An 18,097-nucleotide genomic window follows, 5' to 3' on the forward strand; every position below is an offset into this window, starting at 1 on the left:
ATATAGTATATGGGGTCTGCATAATGTTGCCCTTCCAGCTGCGCTTCTACGGGACCTCTAGGGTGTTGCTATTTATGGACCTTAAGGTCCTCCGTGGGGCATACTGGGAGAGGCGGTCCCGTAGGTACGAGGGTCCTAGGCCGTGAAGGACTTTAAAGGTCAAAACCAGCACCTTGAATCTAACCCTGTACTCCACCGGGAGCAAGTGCAGCTGGAAAAAGCACTGGGTGAATATGCTCCCATGGCAGAGACCCCGTGAGGAGCCTCGCTGCAGCATTCTGCACCCACTGGAGTTTCTGGGACAGCTTCAAGGGTAGCCCCGCGTAGAGCGAATTACAGTAGTCAAGCCTGGAGGTGACCGTCGCATGGATCACTGTGGCCAGATCAGGGCGGGAAAGGTAAGGGGCCAGCTGCTTGATGCGTTGAAGGTGGAAAAATATTGCCTTGGCTGTTGCTGTAACCTGCGCCTCCATGGAAAGGGAGGTGTCAAGGATTACACCCAAACTCTTAACGGAAGGCAATGGCACTAATTGGGCTCCCACAAGAGAAGGGAGTTGGTCCCTCATCCCCATATCATCCCAACCCAGCCGGAGGACCTCTGTCTTCGAAGGATTTAGTTTCAATCGGCTCCCATGAAACCATCCAGCCACAGCTTCCAAGTATCTGGTCAGTGTGTCCGGGGCCGAGTCGGTGTGGCCATTCACCTCTGCTGTTAACCTTGTGTTGCTTCAGACTGCAGAGGAGATTGCATGTTTGAATATTCCTAAATATTAGAATCTAGAAGGTAAAAGTAACCTAGACCTTTTTGGTTCTCCATCTGTAGGATTTTAAAAAGAGAGAAAGAGAGAACGTCTGATCATGATTCCCTGCTTTCAGTCCAAACTGATATTGTCCAGAAACATTTTACCAACATGATGAGCTATTTGTCTAGACTGGGCCTTGTGAAATACAATTGGTCTATGGTCGCTTTAGTAATCACAAGCCAAGTTTGTCCTTCCTTGAACTGAGAAAATAATGTCCAAGCCAAAAGAGCAGAGGCAGTGGAGGTGGCAGCTGGCTACTTAGTACCACCTGCAAGGTTAGTGCTGGGGATCACATTTCCCATCTGTCTCATGAACACAGAAAACAGATATTTTACATCCAAACTATCCTGACAGATTTCCCCTTTTATGGCTGAACGGAAAGCCAAATCACCACTTCAGCCGATACTCTTTTTTAAAAAACCACACAGCAACTGTAGCTTTTAAAAAAAAATCTTAATGAATCAATATGGAGGTGATACAAAGGATCTCCCTCCCCTTGACCCCATATAGAGAAACTTGGATAACATCAATATCTCCTGGGAGTTCAAATTATAGAAGAAGCTCCCCATCATCTCCAAAATTTAGAGCAAATTGTACTCACATTTGTGTCATCAGAGAAATTGTGCTGTGAGATTTAACAGGGCTACTATGAAAGCAGCCTCCAAAACATGAAAGACAATTAAATTCTGTGTGTTTACAAGTGGAAATCTGCTGTAAATAACAATGTCAATTGGATCCTACTGTGAGAAGCTTGGATTGGAATATCGATATGCAGTGACTGTGAAGAAAAAGAACAGGGGAGGAACTGGTGGAAAGAACTTACGGAGAAGAGTAGGAAGGGGGGGGGGATAGTCTAAACTGAGTTCTAGAAATAATGCTTAAGCTAGATCTGCAAAATTAATTTGCTTCCTAAATTTCACCTCTAGATTTTTCTTTGTGAATGTTATTACCAAATAGATGGTGATTGTTATTGTTATTGTTGTTGTCATTATTATTACAATGATTGTAATTGTTGTTACAATTGTTATTATTACCCACCCTTCACCCTAAGATTCTAGGGCAGGTTGTTGGCTGTTAAAGAAGGGGTAAACCCTGTTTGCTTTCACTGTGGGCACCTGTTAGAATTAATGAATCATAGAGTTGGAAGGGACCCCAAGGATCACCTAGACAACACAGGAATCTTAGCTAAAGCATCCATGACAGGCCATTCAACCTCTCCTTAGAAACCTCCAATGAAGAAGAGTCTACAACCTCCCAAGGGAGTCCATTCCACTGTCAAACGGCACTTACTGTCAGAAAGTTCTTCCTGATGTTTTGTTAGAATCTCCTTTCTTGTAACAAGGAAGTCATTGGTTCAAGCCCTACCCTTCAGAACAGGAGGAAACAAGTTTGCTCCTTACTTCAAACATTCCACATCTAAACCCAACTGGAAATTTCACAATTTAAGATTTGAATGGAAAAAACGGGGATTTTCATGCCATTTGCAACTGGCTGCAAGATAGTGGAAATTAGTGCAACAGAATAGACACAGAATAGACACTGAATAGAAACTGTGGGGTGGATAAAAAAATATACAGAGGACATCACGGGGAAATGGACCTTAAGTGCTGTGTTTATATGACATTCTTTACCAAGCATCTCTGATTTCTCTTTGTGCAAAAGAATGTGGAGTCCCTTTCTGTTCTCATTGCTTAAGATAAGCAAAGTTGGAAATGTTTTCAATAAATTCTCCACTTGGCTCTATTTGACTAGGAGTGGCTGGAAAACTGTCCTTCATTAGCAATGGCACCAGAGTTTCATAGCTTTCAAAGTAAATATTTGCATAATTCCCATAGTATTAAACAATGACATTTCTTGAATTGTCCCACCGGTGTCTTGTATGTGAAAATAACCAACACTTAGGCAAGAGACTATTCCACCACCACAACAGACACATTTCAGGAATATTCTAAAAGCAGCTCAGTAGCTAAGTTTAAACCCAACTTTTTCAAGTTGGCTTCAGGTTTGATTCTAATTTCTCTCTACTCATCAGTCCTTCCCATCACTATGGCTTGTCACAACTGCCTGAGTGCTGCCCCTAGTTGTCCTAGGTGTGGTTGAAGGGAAGGGCAGAAGTTCTCCTCTTTCCTCTCCAGCACCACAAGGCAGCAAATAGTCCCTGAAGAAAACATGGCTTAAAGAGATGGCAAAGAGCACAGATTGGAGGAGAATTTTTCTCCAGTTTGGATAGAAATCTGAACCAGAGAATAATTTGGGAGCTGTTGATATTCCCCCTTTAGTTGAACTGCGTATTATCAGTTGTGTACTTGTGAGCATGGTCTCACTGGCATAAAGTTATAAGTACTTCCATTATCTGATAGATGTTGATCTATTTACTTGAAATATTTCTATCCTGGCTACAAACAAGTAGTTCTGTAGGCTGCTTATGGAATATAAGACATCAAAGTTAGATATAAATTACACATAGAATAGTCAGTCTCTGCTTGCTTGAATGTTTTCTAACTAGACAATACTTGACATCAAAATTTGCAAAAGATAACACCAATGTGAAGTTTTGGAGGGAAATTTATTTGAGCTTATAGCTTGTGTATGCTATTCTTGGAGCACAGTTGCCCTGTTTAAATAACCCATTAATAATCACAATATCAATATTACTTGTGTAAATACATCCATCTTCTCCTCCCCCCAATATTATGTGAAAAAGTTCAAACAAACCTCAATTTACAGCATATTTACACTTGCACTAATATATGAATTCTAGCTATTGGAAATTTCATTTTCCTTTTATTCCCCCCAACACACTTTGAATAGCTGCAGCAGCAATTACTTAACAATCTTTACTAAAGAGACTTCATTTCAAAAAGCAATGAACTAAGGCAAAAGCCTATTATTTACCAACCAATTCAGCAATAAATATAGATAAGAAAAGACTGCTTGGCTGATATTCATTTATGATTACAACTCAGCTATAAAAGCAGATGCCATTCAAAAAAAAAAAAAGAGAGAAAGAGAGCATCCCGTTTCGCTGTGTGGCTCCAGGTCTTGCGGAAGAGCAGGCAGAGCCAGAAGCCAAACCCTTGAAGGGTAATCAAATGTGATTGAGTTTGAAAAGCAATACATTACCTGGAGGAGGTGAAAGTTCAGGTGGCTCATTCATGCATCAGAGGAAGGCTTGCTCAGACAAAAGAGGCATCTGCATTAGAAAAAGAGGCTGCATTTCAAGTCTTACTGGCTTGGCTTTGGCAAGATGATCTTGAGCATTTCTAAACTGGATCCGCATAATAACTAACATCTCAAAAGTAGAGATTACTACTACTTTTGAAACATCTCACCCTTTTCGCCCAAAGTTTGAAAGGTTCAGACCCTGAGTGTTAAAGAGGAGACAAAACTGATGTCAGGATTTCTCTTTATTTAACAGGCTTTTTACACCACTTCTAAGCAGTTTATGCAAAATGTAAATTAACTTTACTAGTAAAATAAACAAACAAGCCTATTTTTTCCCCAAATGATAAATAAAATCAGCAGTTTTTAAAACATACATTACGAAGGTTGGGCTTTCGGCAAGGCAAGATGGCAACTGCCATGGGATTGGTGAGCTGTCTCTGTTTCATAGCTGTTAAAGTATTGGTCTCTTTCATAGAGACAGTCTGCTTTGGCCAATATAAACAGCAGGAGGGCATTGAATTAAGGATGAAGAGGATGGTGAAAAGGGGACATGAGGATTCTACCAGCAATGGGCAGGCATGGTGACTGAGATTCCAGTTTAATTCACTATATTTATCCATACACATTTTGTTTGTCATGCTATGATGCGCTTCAGTGGCACAATTTAATCCCTTCCAAGTCCAGGACAGTTCTGAACATGGCAAATCAGGTGTTACTCCAATTCCCAGCCATGCCTGGCACAGATGCCACGGATGAGACGGGAGCTAAACTCACAGTAAATTGAGATTAATGTTTGGTGTGGTGCCAGCTGAGGGAGGTTTTAGCATGTTTTATATGCGCCTGTAGGGAAAATATGAAACAGCCTTTTCTCTTTTAATTCTGTCAATCACAATTCTACTCGGTGGAGACTAACAGAGCTGTTCCACAGAAACCAAGCTGGCTGCTCTGCTCAAGGAAAAAAAATAACACATCTCATTGCTATTGAAAGAAACTTCAGCATGTTGAAAGTTTTTGCTTTCTTATGCATTTTTTTCTTCGCCAGTGCAAGCCACTACCAAAGTCTGAGGAAGAACTTATGAAGAGCCTTGTTGGTTCAAATGAAAGGCCTAATTAATTGAGCACTAATAGTTTCCACAGAAGCCAACCAGATGGAAGGCCCACTAGCTGCCCATGAGCATTCTCCCATATATGTTCCCCAGCAACTTGTATTTAGAACCATGCTTCCCCTGATCCTGAACAAAGCATGCAGCCTTTATAACTAGGAACCACTGATAGCCTTGTTCTCCATGAAATTGTCTAGACCCTTTGAAAAGTCATCTGACTGATGGGCATCACTACATCTTCTGGTAGCAAATTCCATACTTTTCTATGTGGTTCATTGTTTCCTGTCCTTTATCTCCCACCTTTCAGCTTCATTGCAGGACCCTTCATTAAGTAGGGGAACTTCTCTTTATACACTCTCTCCATGCCGTGTAAAATTTTGTATTCCTCTATCAATCCCCTTCCCATTTATCCTTCACTTCGTTGGACAGCCAAGGCCACAGTGCAACCTGCAGGCATGTAAGAAGGCATTGATCTTCATTCAGTCCTGTTTTCGTCCCGTGCAGTCCTGTTTTTGCAACATTGCAGTTCAGCTTCTAGCAAAAAACCTGCATTATTTGCTTCACTGTCTGCATAATTTACACAATTAATTACACAATTGTTTCACACCATTCGTTCCAATGCAAAGAAAGCACAATCCAAATGGAGGGGGAGTCGTGATTATGAATCATTTGCAGACTAAAAAAAAACAAGTACCACAAATATTAATTGCATTCAATAGATCGATTTTCCATTCCAAATATGGGGTAAGTGAAGATTGGTAATTTACACCCCTGTTTCTGTCAGCATTCTCGATATCCCTAGCGACTCAGAAGCTTGGGGAGTCCCTGATCTGACTTGCGAAAGATGCAGTCTGGCATGGAAACATGACAGCCTTCCCTGGATCACCTCGATTCATTTCTTAGTTCCACTATCTCCACTTCACATGGCTGTTTTTTTAAGGGACATGCCTGTCACTCATCGATCAGGTCCATTGGACTTACAACCCTGTTCGGAGTTCAAACAGATTGCAGTCTCAGATAACAACATCCAACTAACCAGAATTCATGCTATATTTATATGGCAACTGAGGTGGGTGATGGGTTAGGGATTTGACTGTTGTCTCTATTTTAGTACTGCATACCACAGAACAAAGGCACCATTTCATGTATTTTTAAAAATGGCAAGCTGCCATCCCCTGTGTTGTCAGAAGCCCTAGCCCTGTCTTACTAACAAATAAAATCCCAGGCCTTGCTTTGCCTGAAATGAGATATTCATGTATACTCAATTCAGGCAGGATAATGCCCCTCCAGCCAAATGGCTTTCAGTTTCTTCCTCATGAAATTTAAATGTCTCTGCAACCCCCGTGCTAGGCCAGCCTACACATTCACAAACAGCCAGATTAAAAATCAAAGCCTAGGTAGGGTTTTTTGTTTTTGTTTTTTTCTTAAAAGTAATGCTATGGTTTTCCCTTGCATGACAATATTTTGCGCTGCTCAGGATAGACTCTTAACACGTGTGGGAGGAAAATTGCAAAGTTATTTCTCCTATAGACAGGATGATATATTTCCTAATGAGCAGCTTTCAGCAAGAGGCCTACTCTGGATTTTTAAATGGCATTTAACCCAGAATGTTCAATAATGTGTGTGTGTGTGTGTGTGTGTGTGTGTGTGTGTGCCTAAATCTTCTTAAAACAGGCTTCCGTTGCTGGGGTTTAGTAATCACCGAGGGATGTTTATGATAACAACTCACTCAGTAATTAAAACTGAATGCGGTGGCTGTTCATGAATGCCCAGACTTCAGGATGGCTGAGAACAATTAGCAATGGATACTCAAGCCACACTAATTACACTGAGCTTGCAATCAACATTTTTGAATAGCATGTTTTTATGTGAAATTCGCTTTGTCTCCATGTAGGATTCTGGGACTATGTGTTTGGTTCTCTTGAGGCTCTTTGCACTGAGAGACTTGGAAAGTTTTGTGTGTTTTTTCCCAGCTTTACTGTTGCATTCTTAATAAACAAACTCCAAGGCTTAATGGAATTGCACCAGGATGTCAAAACCAGAAAGCAAATGTAGAATAAGCCTTAAACAGAATCTTAAACTGACTACCCCCTAAGTATCCAAAAGAATCCTGATTATTCTAACGCCTCGTGGGACAGAACATATAAATGGCTGCATTCATGCAAATTCTAAAATGTCCAGAATATTTCAAAGGGTCTTTCTAAACAAGAACATATGGCAGAGTTTCCAGAAATTTTCCAATTTAGGGATTGGAACTGGGATTCTCCAGGAAGGCAGTTCCAAAGAAGTGGAGCTGCTATCAAGTCTCCATCCTCTCACCATCTCTCCTCTGGTGGCATTTGGTAACATAAACGTATGTAAGGATACCACTAACCCTTTTCAGTCCTTCAGAAGATGGGGAGAGGGGGTCAAACTAGGAAAGGGGTATATATTCATAAGCCCCCACTCTCAACATCCTTGCATACACTGGCCTCATTTTCTCCTCTCTCAACCTTCATGCATTCCATGACAAAGCCAGCAGGAATATTCTAACCATATTCTGCTCAACACAGAGCACTGATTGGGAAGACTGATTGCACTGTGCTGCTGATTGCGGGAAGGATTCAGCTGCAATGCAGTCAGGTCTTTGCTTTGAACGCACCAAGGACAGGAGAGGAGAGATGGGCTTGCAGGCGGCACATGATGCGCCCATGCCACGACACAATATGAGCTCTCCAGGATGCTGTTGAACACTGAAAGAGGGCTACTGCGTTGTGCATTTCTCATTTTTTGCACCAAAAATGCATTGGGGTTGGTAGCACAGCTAATGAAAACTGTGGATGGTAGCTAACTAAGTTCTACTCAGAGTGGACCCATTCAAATTAATGGCTATGGCTAATTTAGATACATTAATTCCAGCAGGTCTATGTAGAATATAACTTAGTTGGATACAACCCTCTATTTCTAAATGAAATGAGCAAGCTTTTTCTAAGCCCATTTTTTTTCTGGAGCAGGCAAACTGATGAAGTGAACTTCATGGTTGAGGAGAGATTTGAACTCTGGTCTTGGTCTGACAGTCTTAGTTCTATGCTGCATTGGCTGTTATGATGAGGACAAGTACCTTGCAATGACAGGAAATGGAGAGCTGGTCTCCCTCTGGCCTGCTGGATGTTCACTATATCCATAGCAGGAGTGACAACGGTAGAACTGGGCTTGACTCTGCACCTGGTACGGGATTCTTCCTAAGTCAGGAGTAGTCAACATGGTGCTCTCAATGTGGTTGGACAACAGCTCTCAGCAGCCCCTGCCAGCATGGGAAATGATCAGGGATTATGGAAGTTGTAGTCAAGAACGTATGGAGAACACTGTTACTCCTATGCTTTGGGTTACTCCAGTTCTATGTCACTTCAGGAAAGACCACTGTCCTCCTATATTTTTATGAAACTGCATGAGAGATTTTTTTTTAGCCTTGGCAAGCCATTCATCTGACTAAGAAAAGGCTTCTGAAAGCACAAGTTTTAATCATTTCCAAATTGACCTCACTTATTTTTCGGGAATTGAAATTAGCTTCCACCAGAAATAAATTTAGCTTCTTACTAGCATTTTTTAAAGTTATTATTAGCTCACTATAATTTTACCATAAATATATTATTATAAATAAAATTATTATGAAGTTGTAGGCTGATCAGGAAAGACTCTGAAAATTTATATTGATTTGAAAACATTCAATAATGATACGGATAAGTGGCTCTCTAGACTACTCTGAAGCCAGTGAGAGTGAGGCTACTTTAAATGTTTAGTATAATATAATCCAAATAGCTACAAACTACATTTAATGAAATTCTCCAGAATGGAAACAGCCTATTGACTCCTAAAGCGATTTCATAATAGGCTCTCACTATCCATACAACACTGCACCATAACGATGATTAAAAATCCATCTGGGATTCAGCAACCATAAGCAGCTGTCCTCCGAGGCCAAGTCATCTGACCCAAGTAGAAAAATATATAACTCCTTCTAAAGAATAAGACCACTGTCAACCCATTGAGCAGAGGAAGTGCAGTTTCTAAGGAGTAAACTACATAGAGCTCAGTGGTACTTGCTGCTGAGAAAACCTGCTTGGATTGTACTGTGCATTTCAGAGTCAGAGGTGCGGAGCCACTGAAGGATTAAGTTATTTCCCCAAAAGAAATATGGGAATTTGTATTATTCAGATGTACAATAAATCCAAATGTTAGCTGATATCTTCCTTTCTGTAGCATATCTCCAGCCATGGGCCAGGTCTACAAACTTGCAGTGCACCAAACCAGAACTTATCCATCAATCATGTGTTGTGGCCTATCAGATACTTGACAAAACCACCATTTTTGAAGCCACAGCAAACTAAGCAGCTTTTTGAGCCTCCTGCAGCCCCAGTACACCCAAACTTCCCTTTGATTTGTGGTCCATAAGCAAGCAGACCTATTCTACAGGAGAGTTTTAAGCTGCTTATGTTGTATTATTATTTTTTTAATTACTTTCTCCGTCTATCAGCTGTGCAGTAACAATAACAAGCAATCTCACAACCACACCCCATACCAGAGAGCCTATTTGCACACAGTTTTGCACTGATAAATTTTCTAACCAAAGCTTTTCCCTGGGTTATTAGCTTTTAATGTGCCATGAACTTTGACATGGTGAAGGAGAGGACGGAATTGTTCAGGCATCCACCTTCACTCTGAAATGATGGTGGTTCCAGGCCTGGCAGATCAGTGTTTTGTTTTTGTTTTCTGAATCTGTTGACTGAATTGACTATTCTCACAGGAAAGAATGTAAAGATCCATGCATGAATGTAATTGACATGGCAGGGCCAGCTTTTTCATCAGGCAGAGTAAGACAGCTGCCCCCAAAAAACAGTTTTGGGTTTCCTGAAAGGATAGCAAATGGTCTCTTCCTTTATTTATTACTGTTAGATTTTTACTGCTAGGGAAATGGAGAGGCAGTTGTGTGATTTTCTGCACCAGACACAACTGTTTATGTACCTTGAATTGTGGGGGTTGAACTGATGGGGCAATCCCTCCTCAGGGAGCAAAATGTCTTACACCAGACTTGTGGAATGCGGCAGTTGGCTTTAAGTACCTGAGTACCACTAATACAGTAGTAATCAATAAATCCATGTACATATTTAAAAGATGGAATTCCTGAAAAGTGTCCCAGAGACACATCACATGGAAATTTTCTTCTAAAGCAACTCTCCATATGCATTGACTGGGTCATACCTGGGGCTGCCATACATCTGGATTTTCCTGGACTTTATTGGTTTTCAAAGGCGTCCAGGGGGGGATTTCCAAAAGACTGGATCTTAGGCAAGTCAACTGAAAAATTGTGGGTTTTGGTGTGTGTTTTTGGGGGGGGACTCAATCATTTTGGGGGTGTCCTTGTTTTTACTTTTTGAAATATGTTATACCCCTTTAACTATACATCTTTTCTAGAGCACAAATATACCAGTCTGTTGATCCATACTGCACTTCAGGATTGCCATATTCAATTTCTGTTGAAATACTGCCTTTTCCTTTGGTATTTGACAAGCTTTTTTCATTCAGCCTTTGTCCCAGAGGCTTAGGTATTAAAACAGAATGGGCAATGCAATGTATGCATGTATGTCAACAGCAAGGAAGACTTACAGAGCTTTATAAATCATGTGGACTGCTAGCAAAGTCTTGATTTTAAAAAAGGGAGAACCATGATTGTAGTTCTGTGGAGCTTTTGTCATGTATCTCAGCTCAACATTATTTGCAGTTTGACTGTACAATGAACAAAGCTTGCTAGTGTGCAAGGAAGCTCACGTATACACTGAGACACAGTATTACTAAATGAGATAAGGTGTTTCTGCAAAACATTCACATTCATTTTTTCAATTAGCTGTATTTTGCAAACTGGAAATGAGAAGCGGAGACCTATGAAATTTAATTGAAAGGACTCAATGTTATAGTCCATATGTAGCCTTTAGCTTACTTTTCTGCAGATGGTAACATGGGGGGAAATGGATGGCAGAAAGAGAGGAAATGGGGGAGAGAGAGAGGATGGGATGGGATAAAAAGTAAAAGGGGTGGTGCCAACATCCTTTGGCTCTGCCTCCACCCACTTTGGGGGTATAACCTCCTGATGTTGTGAATAAAACCTTAGATTTTCATAAAGACGGCCCCAAACCATGTCATGTTCATGGGTTGTTGTTGTTGTTGTTGCTGTTGTTTTTAGTAAATCAATACTGTTATTATGATCTAAGCCAAAGGATCACGAACAGTACCAAAGAAAGCATCCCTAACTTGTCAAGTGAGTGATTTTGACAGTGTAGTGCCCCCTTTTTTGGGGGGGGAGAAACCAAACAAACACCATCCTTTCTTGAGGAATGCCGACATCAATTTACAAACTCATGTTCTCAATTGACACAATCCATTCTTGGTAATCTAATTGGTCATGTGTCACTCCCATCCCATTGGCTGTATCTCCCATGGGGCTGATTCAGGAAGCATTGTCCTCACTTACAACTGCTTTCATGTGCCTTCAATGACATCACCATACACACACACACACACACACACACACACACACATTTAATTGGCTACTTAATTGTCTTACCATCTATGATCCCTGCTTGACTGCAGTCAACTATGAGCTAATCCAGAAAGGGAGAAGAACAAACCAAAAGGAAAACATGTTGCGTAATAGCAGCCAGGACAAGTCAAGCAGAATCAAAATAAAGAAGGTCTTTGTTTCATAACACCAAAACTGTGTTGTTGTTTTTAACTTGCAATTTGAAACTGGAAAACATAATTGCAGTTCAGCTTTTTGAGTTTCATCATTTCGTTTCATTTCATTTCATTTAATGTGCCTTTCCAGATTAAGCATGTTATTCTAAATCCTTAAAGTCACTATAAAGGACCATTACTCCACCACTGCTAATTAGCAGGATTCTAGGCAACTTTTTTTTTACAGTTTAAACCAAACCTTACCTGGCCTTTCCTACTAATTCCTTATCAGCATTCTGTACATCCCAGGGCTGAGCTCATATTGATTTGTTCTACTTACAGGAACCATGCCAATCAAATGTCCCAAAAGAATATGGTCGGGGGGTGTGTGGTGAAGAAAACCTAGTAAAATGAGAACACTAATACAGGGCAAGAAAAAAATAGCCTCAGCATTTTAATCTCTCTGGTACAGTGGAATAATATCAGAGTGGTATAATACCTTAGCATTAAATGATAGATCTTTGTTAGGAAAACACCTACACCCTGAAAGAGTGCTTGCAATACAATGTGCTGAAATTCTGCCTCTTTTCAGTGGCGGATCTTGGGGTCTCAAATTTCAGCAGTTTCCCATGTGATGCCAAAATTCAGTGCCCCCACATCTCATGCCACATTCTAAATAATAATTGTGGTTTCCCCCTGCAGCGCTCCTAAGGCTCCATGCCCAGTGCCGCCAAACCGGTTGCATCCCCCTGCATCTGCTCCTTTAGACTTGCCAGCTGGCCCTGGAGATCCTGCCTGTACCTTGGAAGAATTTGACATATTTGTTATGGCTGTCGCACCAGTTCCTTCCCAAACCTTCTTTCCTACCTTCTGTGAACCCTCCTTTGCCAAGATAATCTCCTGGGTGAAACACTGCATTGTTGTAGTCATAGAATGGGAGACATAGTGGCTTTGGCTACTTCTGACAATTAAGATGTGAATCTCCCGGTTAACATCTTGTACTCCTTAATCCACCTTCCCAATTCAGAAGTCAATGAGAGATGTGTGAGCAACCTCTGCTTCAAAACTGGACATCCCCCTCGCACTCTGCCCTTTCATGCACCTATGGCCAAGGCTCAGCCCTGAGTGATTGGCTTATCTTGACAAGTAGGAACCCTAGGCTCAAATCAGGGGCCTTATAGATTCACCCACTGAGGTTTGGGGGGAGGGCAGCTTATTCAGACCTATTTCTGCTTCTATGACAAAACTATAGAACCTGAAATGTCATCAGGAGGCAAATGCAGAGGCCAGGAACTCATCAGGTTTCATTCACAATGGTCTTATATGTTGCTATACCTTGAGGAATATGGGGGCTGCAATTCCCTTGACCCTTGGATGCTTCTGATATACTGCACATGCTTAGCAATATCCAAAACAATTGAGAAACCTAAGGACTTACATAAGGACATTAGAACAGCCCTGCTGGATGAGGCCAATTACCCATCTAGACCAGACAAAGCTGAAAATAGGCATTCATGGCTACAGAGGTCACCTGAGCTTCAAGTGACAAGGTTGGCACAAAGAGTACCTCCAAACAATGTACCTGCTCCTTCAGAATGAGTGCAACCCCATCCTTATCTTCTCAGTACAAGAGCACCCACCCACAAGGAATCTGCCTTCCCAGTGTTCAGACACAGCATATTGTTCCTCTTCAGATACATTGTTCACGCACAGCAGCCACATCTTAGGCCTTCATTAAACTTCACCTTGCACTCATCCTGGCCAGATAGGACCCTGATGCCCCACCTCTGATAAGGAATGCAAAACGTTGGAGGCACATGCTTCAGCCATGCTTCCAGGCCCCATCACATTCCCAAATACATCACTGTGAATTCAATAGAACTGATTCAGAATGGGTTCAGTTTTAACCTGAATTAATTTAGGGCATCCAATGTAAGATGCTCTCCAAGGTAACTGGAATAAGTACCCCCATTCTAAATCAGATAGTGGGCATCAGCCTACTGTTAGCTGCAATCTATTGACAAAACGCCAGAAATCTTTATACAAAAATGTTCTCCCTTTGTAGAAGCTTTTATTCTTTTGCATGAAAGTCGGGTGTTCCAGGAACTTGGACTCATATGTATGCCCTTCACGTTGTGTTTTTAAATAAAGTTCTTCAGAGTGACACGGTTGTACAGTCTGGAGTTTTGCCAGATGAAGCTTCATTGATCTTTTAGTCAACCTCTGTTTATTCAGCACCTGATATTCTGGACAGTTGTGAAGGAGAATAGAAAGAGCCATAAGCAGGGAAGTGGATTTATTTGTAGAACTGTCCTAACAGAGAAGTCTCAAGGGACACCAGAGTAAGAGATGAGTTTCCGACAGCAGGAGCAAAAATGGCTAAACCATTTCCAGACATCTCCCCTGTGGACTCGAATGAATTTCTCAGTTTTCAAAAGGAGTAGCTGATAGGCGTGTACACTGGTCACAACAATCCGATCTGTATCTCTAACTTTGGAAAGTGCCCAAGTCCTAAGGCTCAGATAGGGATGTCTGGAGAACTGCATTTGGCCCCTGAGTGTGATATTCCCAACCCCTGCAAAAGGGGGATTGTACATAGGGCCAGCCTACTCTTACTCAATACTATTGCACTGCCACATTCTGACTCATAGACTGTAGCATTGTAGAATTGGAAGGTACCCCCAAAGGTATCTCATCTAATCCCCTGCAATGCAGGAATCACAGCTAAAGAATCCCTGTCAGATAGCCATCCTACCTCTGCTTAAAAACCTCCCATCAAGGATAGTCCACCACCTTCCAAAGTAGTCCATTCCACTGCTGAACAGTTCAGCGGACTCTATAGCAGAATTCCCAGGGCAACCAGAATCACCCCCATTCCATTGGAGCAAAAGATTGCTGGAGTGGATCAGGGCCCTTTACCTGAAGAGGCACCTTTTAATAAAAGCAGAGCTTACAATTGAGACAGACCTGATATTCCTATATAAGGTTGCCTATTGCTCAAGAGTTCTTTTCAACAGAGGACAGCCCAGGGCTTCAAATGTCCCTGGTATAGCATATCTCTGGAGAAGTGTGGAAAGTTAAAAAGGCAGCCCTTGGGATCATAGTAGGAAATCAAGATGGCTGCTGCCTAGTCACTCAGTGCCAAGTGTTATAAAAAATAAAAAAGGGAAATTGGTGGTGGGCACTGTTGGGGTGTGATACATCATGTTAATTATACTGCAGAAGCAGGTTTTTAAAAACAACCACCATGTTTCTTAATTTGAATAACATATCTGCTTGAAGATGCACAAAGCCCCCCCCCCCCCGATTTTTTTTGTGAACTGGTCAGACCTAAGGGTCTTGTGTTTTCAGCTGGATCCTATTCCCTTGAAAGGAAGTTGGTTAAACAGGGATGGCAAGAATGTATGGTGTTTAAGCAACATCCCTTTGCACGCCATCTCCATTCCTAGCAGGAAGTGGCTGCCAAGCTGCCCTCAAGCATAGCGCTGGAGCTGTGGTCTGTCAAACACAGCAGGCTCAGCATATTATGTCTCTAGTGGGCTGTGGTCCAAAGCAGATGATTAATCTGTCAGGTCTTACTGGAATGCTTAGGAAACCTGGCTGGCAAAGGCAGGAAGAAAGGTCAAAGCGTAAATTACACTTGCAGTGGGTTTAAAGCAGCCCCGTATATTAACCAAGCTATTCCCAAGTGAACACCTCCCTGCTTCCCTTGCACTTAACACTTTCCCTCTAATTTGATCACAAAAACGTCTCTAATGGAGATGCAGCTTATTATTATGACTCAGCCTTTCTTTACTGTGCTTTTTTTTTTTGGCCTAGAGGATAGATAAATAGATGGGTAGATGATGGATAGAATCCAGCCAGTGTTAAGCATGTTTAAGTTCTACTGATTTCATTTAGAAATTTAAGTGGGTGGTGAAATTTTACCCCAAAGTATGAATGAGATCACTGAAACATCCGGTCCAATATTGTCTATCCTGACTGGCAGAAAATCTCCTGGATTTGTGACACTGGTCTTTCCCAGGAGTGCTGCCCGATCCTTTGAGCTACAGCTTGAACTTGGAACCTTCTGCTTGGGAATTATGTGTTTTGCATGTGAGCCACAACCAAGGGATGAAGGAAGAATCTCAAGAGTTACAATTCTGAAGTGGAGCACTTCAATCAGTTTGTCCAGACTAGGGCTGGAGGAGAAATTTGATACAGGTCTCATTTAAACCCAAATCTCTCAAATGCACACTTTCCAAAATAATACGCAAAACAAAATTGGCACTTATCCAAATTTTACAAAGAATTTCGCAAACCAAACACTGTTTACAAAAATGCATATGTTAGGGGAAAGATTCGTGGTGCGACCTTGGCACTGAGCTTCATTCTGAATGGTGCTCACCACAAATGTATAATTCCCAGAATGCTTTGCCATGTCATCTCATTACTATTTTCCAGAAAGATTTCAGGACTTTAAAAAGTTTGCTGTACTTGCTGTTCTTGACACACACAAAAGACGCAGTACCCACCAAGTGCTGCGTTTTCTAGTGAAATTTCACTGCAGGTTCTCAGACCTACTGTGTTTAAAACAGTCAAACAGAAATTACCATAATTTCAAGGCAAGGGGAGGGAGATAAAAACACTGATGACATTTTTTAAAATATATATATATGAAAGAACACGAAATGGTAAGAACAGTTTTGACTCAGCCTCATATTAATACGCAACCTTACAAGACGGCGCTTCCTAGCACTTACTTTACAGGTTCTAATTACATTTCCATCTAAACTTTTCCTGAAAAGAATATCTCCTGTGTATCCGACTGTGGGATTTGCAATGCTAATGAAGTCAACACCTGGCACAGTGCACAGCTGACACAACTCCCATCTTCTCTCCCCACCCCACATATTTTTGTCGTCTTCTTTTGGCAGATTTCAAATCTGTTGCTGTTTCATCTTAGTCTAAAACAGGAGCAGGGAACTTCAGGACTGAAGGCCAAATGTAGCACCCCTGGCTTCTCTTACATGGCCTTCAGGATTCTCCCATGCACCTGCCCAAGTAACACCCCTCTCCTGTCCTGCTTTCCTTGTGGCTTTTTGCACAGCTGTAATGCGTCATTGAACTCTGATAATGCCTCTTTCTCACTTGGAAGGGGGACAGAGGGGGGTATGTCTCTCTGTGTGTGGTAACTAGCCCACCACATACAGGTAAATTCAGAGAAAAACCCCCAACAAAGATGATTTGACGCATGTTAGAGAACATAACCGTGCCTACTGAGTTGTCATGAAAGCAGCGGGGGGCGGGCATCCTTGAGTAACCACCCAGCAGAGCTCTTCAAAGTGATCAATAAGCTGTTGGCACCTATATTGGTTGGTATAGGGTCTGGGACAACTCAGAGAACCTCTCTGAATTGCTTACTGGGCACTTTCGAGAAAAAACTGTTCATCTCCATTGTGAACTAGTTCTCTGAGTGAGCTTTGTGCTTTGTGGGATCAGATTCCATTTTTGCAGCCTGGTGGCATGGACAAGGTGCTTGCAAGTATATATGCCCAACAGCATGCTCTGTTGACCCTTGCCCTTCATCCCCAATAAAGGCTAGCTGCAGATATGACTGTGTTTGTTCAAAGTGTGGTGAAGGAGGTGGTGTCTGCCCCCTTGATATCGCAGCCACTCTTTGGGGGGGGGCACCCTGGACCCAACAGAATTTAACAGGTACTGCCCAGTTGAATTTATTCCACTTTGGGGCAAGATGCTTGACAAGATCATGATGGGGTGCCTGCAGGATTTAACACTAAAGAGTGGGTTTTCTGGGGGAAGGCAAAACTGCTCAGATCAGACCTGTGCCTAGAAAGCACAAGACAAGCAGAAAATTGCTCAGACAAGTGGAAATGTGGACGAACCCTCATATCTAGAGAGTTTCACAAGGTCTGGTCAATGGTCAAAGATGATGGGAGTTATATTCCAACAACAGCTGGAGGGCCACAGATTCCCCAACCCTCCTTTATAGTCCTTCTTGATCAAAGCTATCCAATGACCAATCTCTGGGTGGACAGAGCAGCTCTAAAATCTTATTGCCCCAGACCCATGGGTTTCCAGTTCAAGCCCCATTTGGAGGACAATTTCAATTCAGTTCACATTTCATAGAATCATAGGGTTGGAAGGGACCCTGAGGGTCATCTAGTCCAACTCCCTGCAATGCAAGGGTCTCGAAACGCCATTCCCCATCCAATTTGAAACCATAGTGGACCCAGCTTAGCTTTGCAACTGTGCTAGCAGTTTTATTGCCGCACCACTTGATTCCCACTTGCCAAAGCAATATATGAATCGACACAC

General features: G+C 41.9%; 1 long non-coding RNA gene across 2 annotated transcripts in view; it reads right to left on the minus strand.

The window, feature by feature from the left end:
* The window catches only part of LOC308484006, a 41,990-nt gene that overhangs the window by 18,872 nt on the left and 5,021 nt on the right, over positions 1-18,097 (minus strand). For both annotated transcript variants that reach the window (XR_013989863.1, XR_013989864.1), the window contains 2 exons: positions 8,172-8,354; positions 3,927-3,996 (listed from right to left, as the gene is read on the minus strand). This is a non-coding gene — a long non-coding RNA (uncharacterized lncRNA). The remainder of the gene's footprint in view (positions 1-3,926; positions 3,997-8,171; positions 8,355-18,097) is intronic.

Source organism: Podarcis pityusensis (genome assembly GCF_964106645.2).
Source record: "Podarcis pityusensis genome assembly, chromosome: 8".
NCBI lineage: Eukaryota > Metazoa > Chordata > Lepidosauria > Squamata > Lacertidae > Podarcis > Podarcis pityusensis.